This window comes from Strongylocentrotus purpuratus, unplaced genomic scaffold (genome assembly GCF_000002235.5).
Source record: "Strongylocentrotus purpuratus isolate Spur 01 unplaced genomic scaffold, Spur_5.0 spur5_scaffold_18, whole genome shotgun sequence".
NCBI classification, from domain to species: Eukaryota; Metazoa; Echinodermata; class Echinoidea; order Camarodonta; family Strongylocentrotidae; genus Strongylocentrotus; species Strongylocentrotus purpuratus.
Window position 1 is genome coordinate 10,567,550 of NW_022145603.1, and position 9,321 is coordinate 10,576,870.

Below are 9,321 nucleotides of genomic sequence, written 5' to 3' on the forward strand. Positions count from 1 at the left end.
AAAGCCCCACCTGGAGGATGGGAACATCAGCTTGTGAAGTATACCGAATAATCAGTTATGTGTTAAAGCTCTTCTTTCAGCTCTTAAATAAGACTATCAACTGTCACAAATGTTGGACTTTGTAATAACGAATCATCAAGCGCAATAATATTGGTTCAGACATTGAATTAAATGTATAATTATGGTGAATAGTCTCTGGCAATTGTAATTATACAATTTATTAATTATAATAAAAGTATTATTAAACATTAACAAAAACGTGTGACATGAATTACAATGACAATGTGGATGTACACACACGACACACATAAGCTTACTACAAAGTATATGACTGTGTGGTCCTCACAGGTGCGCACGCAGGGGCAGGGGGGGGGGGGGTCGAACCCCCCTCAATTTGTGTGTGTGTGTGTGTGTTTTTGAAGAAAACAAAATTTTGCTAATAGGTGACCCAAAAAAGGTGACCTTACCCCCCCCCCCCCCCCCCCCCCCCCACGGAACGAAATATTGATCCGATTTGGTCAAATTTTCAAATTTTCGGGACAAAATAAAAAATATATATCCCCCCCCCCCCCCCCCCGGGGCTTATTCGGCGGCTGGCTGAGTCGTTGCGAAATTTTCGGCGCGATTTTCACATTTAACCCCCCCCCCCCCTTCGAAAATATCCTGCGTGTATAACATGTTTTCACGTATACAAAACTACGTACTTCACTGCATTATTCTTTTTCTTAGTTCAAAAGGCGACTCAGAGTCAACTTTTATGTTGGTATTTCCATCCCTACATAAACATGTATATATATATTTTAACATATTATCTTAAACATTTGAATGATTTTTATAAAATCCATTTTGTCTTTGAACAGGGCCTTATAGGTTCTTCGGCAGGGGCGGGTGCAATCGTTGGATCCTTTGCGGGCCCAGTAGGTGCAGGTGTTGGAGCAGCGGTAGGAGCTGTCGTAGGGGGTTTTTTAAGTGCTATTGTAAGTATAAGTGAATACAAGTGTAGGACATATAATACGGACTGCTCTATGATGATAATGATGATAATGATAATAATAACAATGATAAATATACGAATAATGTTGCGCCCTAAAAGTCCACAATATAAATGTAAACGCTTATATAAACATATCAAAACCCTTTTAAGTTATAAAATTAGTATAACAGGCAGTATTCTCCTGTGTGCTTTCTTCACAATGTGTTTGCATGTGATATTTAAGGTTTCACGGCTTTTACCAAAATCTGGCACGAAATAAATGAATTTTGACATGCAATTTTCAAAACAAAGTTTACCAGTGGTGTGTGTATAAATGAATGTAATAATTCATTGCATTTGCCCCCGTTCCCAAACAGGAAGAAATTCCTCTGTAGGGCCATGAGTTATGGTTTATTAAAGGCATGCCCACATAGAGGATTTGTTTATGTTAGGGGTCGGGGCAAAATGCATTGAATTATTGATAATTTATTGCATTTTCTTTGTTTTCTTGTATTTGGGGGGGCGGCGACGTACTCTAGCCCCCGCTGCGTAAAGTCATGATTAAGTGGCTACGCAATCCTCATAACTGTCAGTTATGACTTAAGGACGTAGGTCCCCTAGTTGATTAGCATAGTAGCATACATATGCTTTAGCAGTCACTCAAACAAAAACTCATAAATTATTATTCAATAAAATCTGAGAATGTATACTATTATCTAGATTTATTAGGAATTAATCATTGTCAAAATCATTCCATAAATTGGGGTAAAAATAATCATTCCACCATTATGACCAACAGTGTATAACAACGAAAATGATTATATCCTGTTATATGATAATAACTCCATAGGTCTAACTTGATGAAGGTAGTCCCTAGCTGATCTGTGCGACTGTGCTTCGCTTGTCTACTGATGGCATGGGGATGTATCGTCGCGGCAAACCCTGCAGGGTACATTGAGCGGGTTTATTAATCTTTTGGATCTAGGCTACTGAGAAACACAGTGTACCGCTATAGCGTGACGTCACTTGAGTTTCGTCGTTTGAATAAATCACTGGCCTCAATCTAACCAGTTAAATAGTCGTGGTTTATAATTAGACAATAGTTAGCACGCCATCTTGAGTACTAGCCCTTGTGTCGTTATGTGTCTTGCAATCTAATTTTCCTTTACAGCTTAGATAGAGATATTTGCGTATTTTATGTTTCTCTAATAATTAAATACATCCAGTCATGTTAACACGTCGTAAGCACCGTTAAAAAATAAGGTTAGAAAAGAATATTTCGATCAGCGTTTATTTTCGGTTCTAATTTGCAAATGACACTATGAACTGACTCTCTTTAAGCATTATTTTCATATGTTTACTGTCCGATGTTTCTTTTGGTTTGTTTTGTCAGTAGTACAACTAAGCTTCTTGTAATATATTCTAATCATGCTTTAGTTTATGTGTGATCAGACTCATGACATTTTAAAACCATTTTAGGACATCGGAATTTATATATTACATTATATTAACCACTTTTTCATAACTAGAATCATGTTAAGAACTGTTTATCACATGTTTAATAATAAGCATAACATTCTCCCTTGTATAGAAGGTGTTCTGAAAGCACGCTATAGTATATGTATTTGTTTGAAATTATGTTTTTAAAAAAGATTGTTGTAAATTGAAGTTGACATATTTATTCAATTAGACCTGCTTTAGTGACCACATGTATTGAAAGACCACCTGTCTATAAAGAAATCATTGTTGTTTCCATTAAAAGGGTATTTTATTGAAACATGTGATCATAAAGAAACCTTAGCATAAAGCCCACCTGTTAATTTGTTTAAATCATGTCTCCCTTGAGTGTTCTGTATAAACCGGTTTGTACTGTATATAGTGCGTGTTGATGAATAGTTTATCCAACCGTGGTAGCTTCTAATTAAAAAGTTATAACTTGTGTGACTTTGTATTGTATAGAAGAACCAATACCCTGTCCAACAATACCATTCTCATAATTGTACTGCCGATGACTGAACAGTAGGCTTTTCAAAAAGTATTGCCAAAATTCTCTTGTACCAAGTTTGGCCCGAAGCAATCAATGTGGGTCAAAGGCCATTATAAGTGTGTTTTCTCATTCCAAAACATCTGCTCCTTTATTTACATTGACTATTAGGCAGTTGAGAACAAACTCAAAGAAATGCTAATTACAAACGAGATTTGTGATATTCTCTTCGTTAAGATAATAACAATCTTGCCTTCATTCGTATTTCTTGTTTAAAGGTAATACAAAGTTTTGGTATATGGGGTCATGAATTTGGTTCAAATTGACATATTGGAAGCATAATGCGATCCAACGATATAAAGTGATCGTTGTCGCGGTTGAAATCGTGCCTAAAGTGATGACATAGTAAATGATAAACTCTTTATGTTGTATACCTCCCTCTCAAGGTCAAGATATCAATGTAGCTATAAAACAATGTTTCCCGACTAAAATCTACCAATTGGCTATAATTTCGTTTGTCAATTATGTATCACAACTGCATACTCTAAGATTTTCACCGTCGCAGCTACCATTGTAAGGCCGTAGGCGCTATTTAAAATGTATCAAAATTGACCCGGAGCACCGGTAAATTTGTTTATTCATTTTTCTCGAAAGCAGAAGGGGCTAAATTTTGTAGTGCTTATAACACATCCACAGGGGCATCCAAATATATCAAAATTATAAAGAATCACTATCCACCCAATTTTCAAAATTTTCACAAAATGTGTATTACCTTAAGGTAACCTTCTCATTGAGCGATACAAAATGGATACAGTTTATCAGGGATGTTACATTTCTTATGAAAGTCTGTTGTCGATTTCTTTGATATTCATCATTATATCTATATGTTCTTTCTTACATTTGGTAACTAAAGCCCAAACTTGGAATAAGGTGATCTTGATTACACTTTTTAAAGACCTTGATGCTAATTCTCCCGTGGCAGAAATTATTATGAATATAGTATCATTGGACCGAATATAAGTTTCTTTTCATTATGAAAGCAATTCCAAAATCATATTGGTTAAGACTTTTTCAATTAGGAGCTACCAAAGTTGGTGAATTCGTTATTGATTCGCCCTGTATATATATATATATATATATATGTATACAAACTTTTCACCAGGATATGTTTTAGCTGCTAAACGTGTCCAAGGTAATGCGCCTTGTTTACTTGCTTGCAAACACTTTAACCGCGTTGTCTTGGAAATGCTATAAGGACTATAATTTTTTTTTTTTTTGTTAGGTCAAAGGCACCTGATAAAGAAACAATGTACGTCAAATTAAAAAGTAAAGTTCTAGTTATAGTTATAGTTCATCAATTATTCCCCACGTTATTATCGGACTCATATATATTCACTTTGAATTTTTTCAATGTTATACATTCATCTATCGTAAGTATATTTAAACTGATTATAAATCGTGCCCATGTCAGCATTTTTCTTTTTATTTGTGTATTTTGTTTGAAAAAACAACAACATGTACAATGAGATATGTACTATGGTTTTACACCAAAACAGACAAATTAATAATAAACAAATATATTTGTGTTATCGTTGCAAACTCATAAAAGGTAAAAGAACATTTACCAACTGAATTTTTGTTGGTTACCTATTAGCAGAATATAGAATTACCATAAACTAATGTGCCGTGTATATCTGTGTATCGTTTCATTGTAATCATCGACGTTTTCGCCCATAATGGCCAATAAAATGATGCATATTATGATCATTGATGAAAATTAAACGTTTCTTTATTAATGTTGACAAAATATGTAACTGTTATCGCTTTCGTTATATCACTATTCATGGGATTCCCTTTGATGATATTCACGTTAAACAAATTCTTTATGCAGATGACATGTCGTTGTTTGTTCAAGATATTGAATCTTTTAATAGACTAAACTCATTGTTTACTAGTTTTGCAGATATGTCTGGATTGAAGATGAATAGAGACTAAACTTTTGTATTATTGTTAAGTCCTAACGCGGATAAAGATGTAATAGTTCCATTTGGTAAGATAGTAAACATTGTAAAGATATTAGCTATACAGTTTACGTTAGACGTGGAAAGCCAGGAAAAAATCAATTACGAAGAAATCTTAAGTAAAATTAAAAAACTGCTTATGTGGTGGAAACAAATAGATTTGACTTTGATGGGGAAAATTCAACTAATTAAGACTTTTGTTTTATCAAAATTGATATATGTATCATCACTCACACCTGTACCGCCGTGGGCATTCCGTGAAATTGAAGTGTTAATATTTGATTTTTTATGGAATGGAAAAGATAAAATCAAACGGAGTACTATGTTCTTAGATTACGATAAGGGAGGTCTTAAATTGACAGATTTTCAATTATTTATTCGAACACAAAGAATCATGTGGATGAAAAGACTTATAACAGGAGATTCAAATATGATTTGGAAACGTTATTTTAAATACCTGACTAGAAAATATGGCGGCCTCTTGATTTTTTTCAGTAATGTATCGCCAGATTTACTTGCACTGTCATTACCAGATTTTTACCGTAGCATGCTGGAGGCTTGGCTGGGCACAAAAGCCTTTTTGCTTAAGAACGAAATTTCAAAAAGAAATCAAATTATTTACAATAATAGATGTATCCGCATTCAGGGGCAAATATATTTCCATAAAGACTTATTTCTGAAAAATGTTTTTAAAATACATCATATTGTTGATAAGAAAGGTGAATTGAAATCTATCACAGAATTTAAGAAAATGGGTTTAAACAACATTGAAATAAATATGATAAAACAGTTATATGAAGGCATTCCATTCTCATGGAAAACTCTTTTGAATATATATGAACATCCTTGTGAGGATACTGAATTAAGTTTAGAATTCATTATTAACGGAAACTCTCACTCTTTGCAAGGCATAACATCAAAATATATCTATAGTACATTGTTTAAAATGAGAACGGAAAAATCTTATGCTACATGCAACTTAGAACGTACGTGGTCGAAAATGACACGAGAACAATTTTTTTAAGACCCCGAAAATCCACTCTAGACAGAAAGCTGAGGGAATTTCAATATAAGATGTTATATAATTTAATTTATACAAATAAGCATCTATACACTTTCAAACATGCAGTGAGCAATCTTTGCTCCTTTTGCAATAAACACGAAGAAACCTATGAGCATCTGTTTTTTACCTGTGCAAAAGGTAGCAAATATTTGGAAGGACTGTAGTGACCTTTTTGCTTTATCAGCGTTAAAAAATCTACATTGGCAAGAAATTCATATCGGGATAAAAAAAAAAAAGATCCAATGCGGGAGAAGAACAACATTCTTTTAACAAAACATATGATTTTTAAATATAGTTCAACTAAAAATAGACCCCCAATTCCTCAAGAAATTAAAAAAAGAGTTATAGAAAATAGGCAAAAAGAAAAGGAATTAGCGGGGGAGAGAGGCACTTTAACACTTCACTTAAGAAAATGGGACAACTTCCACAGTTAAGGACGGCGAGGCAAATACTTCTTTCTGAGACTCAGACATTTTGTTTAAATATATAATTTGGTCTTAAGGAAAAGGAAGAGACAGGATTTCCAACGAATATGTAGATGTGAATGCTCGGGAAGGGAGGGGGGATTTGTTGAGCTTTGGAATAAAGGGGGTGGGGGATATGTCAGTTTGTATGTGTGTCTGAGTATGTGAGCGTGTGTGGTGTGTCTGTCTGTCTATTATAATATTCGTTCAGTATAATTAAATTTAAACATTATGTACTGTGTATTAAACTATCTTATGTATTTTTGAGAGATGTACAATTTTCTTTATATTTTGACATATGTCAATCAATGAAGCTGTATGTGTGTTTGTTATATATTTTGTACTGAATGAATACAATAAAACAATACTACAAAACAAAAACAAAAACATGGCCGATTTTTCATCCAATAAAAACAATATAATTACTATGAAATGAAAGGTGAAATATCACGAATTTGACTTTACCCATTGTCCGTTTTATAATGCGTCGAATAAGATATCATTTAGTCTATGTTAACCTCAAACATGTAGTTTCGGTCGGAGGATTGTGATGTTGTCGTGGATAACCCTCTCGTTTGTCGTGTACACAACTGCCATTCATATATTCCTTACTCCAAAGCGCCTCCTCCCTTTGGATCCTTTACAGAGAAAAGACCCTTCTGAAGTTTTGATTCATACATCTTTTTTAAATAATTGTTTTAATCATTTTGTTTGTTGAAAGAAATGGGGAAAATTGTCCTCTACTACAGCCTAGGGACGTTAACGATTCAGCCAATTTGAAGGGCCCACACCTATAGTGATTACAATTTGTTTCGATTTTCCTTGAAATCTCATCTACAGGTTGGGTATCCGAAATCCATGTCGAAAGGAAATTGAATGAAACTTGAACTTGAAACTACACGTGCGATATAATACAGTCATTTTACTAAAATGGCTCCAACTCAGGGGAAGAGAAAATAATTCGACTTCTTACTATTTCAAAAACGCATTTAATAGCATTTGACAATTTTTAAGGACTCCAAGTTGTGGAAACTGTTGACAAAGATAAAAATCAAGGTTTAATATCAACAGGGCAGATTACATACGTAGTCAGGCCAACTCTGGTTCTAGATGTGCGTTTCAGGACAATTATCCCCTAGCCAATAACCCTCCCCCCCCCCCTCTGAGACAATTGCCAAATGACAAGATATTATAGGCTACCTTCTTCACCCACCCTCCCCCTCCCACACACACACACACACATACACATACACACACGGTTGTTGTTAAACTTACACGACATAGATCGACGGCTCCGAGAAGAAAGAGAGAAAACAGGGAGAGGAGTGAGAGTGGTAAAAACTGAAGAGGGTGGAAAGTCAATGAAAGAGAGAGAGAGAGAAGAAGAGGGCAAGTGGGGGCATAGTAGTAAGAATACATCAAAGGCTGTGTGGTGACAAAGTTGAAACTTAATTTTCATCAACTGCTTCAAATGGTATTACATGTATACAGTCATTTTAAAAGGGTAAATGTTTCTAAACATGACTCTTAAATCCTGCGGGGGGGGGGATGGGGAGCAACGTACTGGAGGATTAAGTGTTTCTTTTAACCTTGGGATGTTTTTTTCGTGTACATCAGTGTCAGAGAGAGTGATTATATTTTCTTCTGAAACTTAATCTGTTCTCCTCCTGGTACTGCTTCTAGAATATTGCTGGTCAATGCACCCTAATAAGGCCGAGGGGGCCATCATGCCCCCCCCCCCCCTCAACGATTTTTCTGATTGTTCGGGAACGCATGTGGATGGCGCCCCGCCGCTCGCTGACTTTTTTTTTAGAGTCTTGCGCAACTTTTAAAAGAATTTGTTTGAAAATCGGACCTGCGGTTACAACGTCGCGTAACCTTTTGTCTTTGCATGTCAGCCCGAAAATCGCTCATTTTCATGATTTGTGTACAAAACATATGGAAAAGTCATTTTCCTAAAAAAATAGATCAAACATTGGTTATTGGGTCTTGATTAAAGTTTAAGTGGTTGTTTTGGGGGTCAAAATAGTTGAATTGTAGTTAGAAATGAAATAAAACAACAACAAAAATAAAATACATAAGTTAAAAAAACAAAGAAATTCATAAGAAATTATAAAAACAAGAGATAACATAAGGAATACGCTGGTACTTTCAAAAAAGATTGTTCTATTATTATTCAGAATGTTCTAATGAATATATGTAGTGAAAAAGAATGCTTAGATATGAATAATACATGATTTATGGGTTAAAATGTGGTTTGTATGACCTTATTTGCATAAATTACCATAAATATGCAAATGAGTGAATTTTTCAAAAAAATTGAAATTTTAATAGTATTCTATACACTTCATTTGACATGCGTGCAAAATTTCGTGGAGATCGGCTGCTTCACGGCCGAGATCTTATGGGGGCCATAATGCCCCCCCCCCCCCGGCCGTACTAAGACCTCAAATAGCCCGCACTTTTTAGGGTTAAGTCGAATTAAGTCCCGTCGCTTGGAATTAATTGGAGTAACTCTGCTTATATAGTTCATTCGGATTGTGTATAAGAGCATGTCTGTGTGGATATAGAATTCTTCGCAGACGGCAGGAGAATTCATTGTTTAGTTGTTTTGTTTGTTTCGTTTTATTCTATGCAAAATTGATCATGCAAAAAAAGCATAACAAAATTACCAAACATTCATATCTATTAAAGTTATATGGAGATTAATAATTCTGAATTACATATAATGTAAGATGACATGCTAGGTACGGGTGCGAGATGAAACGTTCAAATCTTTAGGAAGGGAATTCAAAAAGTATAAAAGTAATTTAATT